Source organism: Natrix helvetica (genome assembly GCF_964273705.1).
Source record: "Natrix helvetica genome assembly, chromosome: 5".
Taxonomy (NCBI): Eukaryota; Metazoa; Chordata; class Lepidosauria; order Squamata; family Natricidae; genus Natrix; species Natrix helvetica.
The window spans coordinates 101,490,397-101,492,617 of NC_138551.1; the positions used below are offsets into that span (position 1 = coordinate 101,490,397).

Genomic DNA, 2,221 nt, shown 5'->3' on the forward strand with positions numbered 1-2,221 from the left:
AAGGAGAGAAGCGAAGGTGGTCTTTTTTTTTCATCGGCTTGGTTCAAGAAACCCAGGCCCCGCACGCCGGCCTGGCCGAGCCACGCGTGTTTCGCTGTGATTTGAAAAAAAAGTAGAGAGCAGCAGAGGCTTTTCCGTGTCCCCGGGGGAATCTTTTTTCGCCCAAGCGGGCTGTCAGTCTCTTTGCGATTCCTTTCATTTTCTTGGGGAAGGGGAGATCTTAATCTTGGCAGATGCGCCCCCCCCCAAATCAAGGAGACTGTTGAGTCCCATGGGCTGCGCGCTTTCCTTCCAAGGGGCACTCGAAATCAAGTGGGATCCGTTCTCCCCCCTCGCTCTGCCGGAAGCCTCTCCGCGCCGACCCGGTGAACCGACCCGGTTTCGGAGTCGCGAGGCGTTCCGGCACGCACGCGGGTCAACGGGCCGACACGCCAACATTTCGCGGCGGCTCCGAAAGGCAGCTGTTTGAGGGAGAAGCGTGGGCCAGGTGAGGCGACTGCGGCTCCAGCTTCCCCATAGGTGACCCGGGCTTCACTGTCACAGAGCTTTCCTGAGAGGGGGGGGGGAATAACCAACCGGGAAACCCCAGTTGGACCTTCCTTGACTATATTTCACTTTTGTCCAAAGTGCAGCTGATATTTATTTTTATGTTTTTTATTTTAAAAAATGACCAAGAAAAAGAATAAAATATTTATGTGTACATACAAGGTAGAGAGGCGGGCGTCAGCCGGCCAACAGCGCGTCTTTTCCCGAAACCTGGAAAAAGAAAAGAAAGAAAGAAAGAAAGAAAGAAAGAAAGAAAGAAAGAAAGAAAGAAAGAAAGAAAGAAAGACAAAAAGAGACAAAAAAGGAAGGAAGAAAAGAAAGAGGAAGAAAGGAAAGAAAAAGAAAAAGAAGGAAGGAAGGAAGGAAGGAAGGAAAGAGTCAGAAAGAAGGAATGAGGGAAAGAAAAAAAGAGAAAGAAAGGAAGAACGAAGCAAGGAAAGGGACAGAAAGAAAGAAAACCAAAAGTCAATCCAACCTAGGCTATATAGACCTTTTTTTCTTCCTTTTTTTCTTTTGAAGGTGGGAGGAGGGGCCGTGAGGGTTGAAGGTGATCCTAACCAGGTTTTGCAGCTCACCAGGCTGAGCTGTCAAGCATATTATTTTAGAAGGAGATTAATAGGGGAGGCGGGCAGCAATAATAATCGTTTTGTTTGATGTGACAACTTTGATAGGCGTTGATTTACTTACAAACTGATAGGGTTTTAATTGAGCGCCTCCATCCCGCTTGAGATGAAAAGGAAACCGCATTGAAAGGTTGCCCGATTGCCCTCCAGCCTCAATACTGATTAGCCATCTCGACAATGAATAGTTCAAGGCATTCTCAAACTTTTTTTTACCTTCTCCTCCTCCTCCTCCTCCTCCTTCTCCCCCAACTTCTTCCCCTTCGCTCTCCCCTCTTCAAATAACTGCCAGCCCACGCCCCCTTCCCCTCCCCCCTCCTTCGGTGAAAATAAATCATTTCCATTGTGTGCAAATAAAATCGACTTGACATCTTTGCCGATCGCTGGTAGGTAAACGAAAGTGTGGACTGGCATTTGCTAATTAATCCTTTGGTGTGTGTGTGTTTCACAGCCTCCCCCCAGCCCGGAAAAGAAGGCACCCCCTTCGCTTTGATGGAGGCGTCCTAAGACTGAGGGTCTTACCACCCACCCACCCACCCCGATTTAGTTTGCTGGAAAGAAGGGGAAAGGGGAAAAATGGAGAATTCGTCACTAAAATAAAATAAAAAAATATCGAAAGAAAAGTGAAAGGCGATTGTGTTGCAAAGCTCAATTTCCTTTCTAAACGGAGGTTAGTTGGACAGCCAAATAACACAACCAGCTGAATCACACAAACCCAAATGGTGGCCCCCTCCTCTCAGCCCGGGGAGCGTTGTTGTTAGTTTTGGTTATGCAGATAAGCCGGTTGTACGACACCCCACCCAGCCCTTGGGATTCGTTTAATAACCGGGAACTCCGGTCAATGCACAGCCAAGTTGGGCTTGACTGTCATGTGGGAATCCTACTCCTATCGCCGAGGAAACTACCGTGTCTTCTGCAACTGGCGCCCCAAGGAAGGTCTGCAAGGAGGCGAAGGGACGTTCTCAAGGGAAGGGCGCAGTTCTTATTCGAGAGAGGGGCGGGATCCCAGGCTTGACCTTTCGCAAGCCGTTCTCTTGATCGTCGATCCATTTGAT

At 48.8% G+C, this 2,221-nt stretch overlaps 1 long non-coding RNA gene across 1 annotated transcript in view; it reads right to left on the bottom strand.

Annotated features, from left to right (window-relative positions):
* Window positions 1-1,158, bottom strand: part of LOC309393822 — an 11,781-nt gene extending 10,623 nt beyond the window's left edge. The window contains exon 1 of the long non-coding RNA XR_014175643.1: window positions 706-1,158. This is a non-coding gene — a long non-coding RNA (uncharacterized lncRNA). The remainder of the gene's footprint in view (window positions 1-705) is intronic.
* Window positions 1,159-2,221: the final 1,063 nt, after the last annotated feature.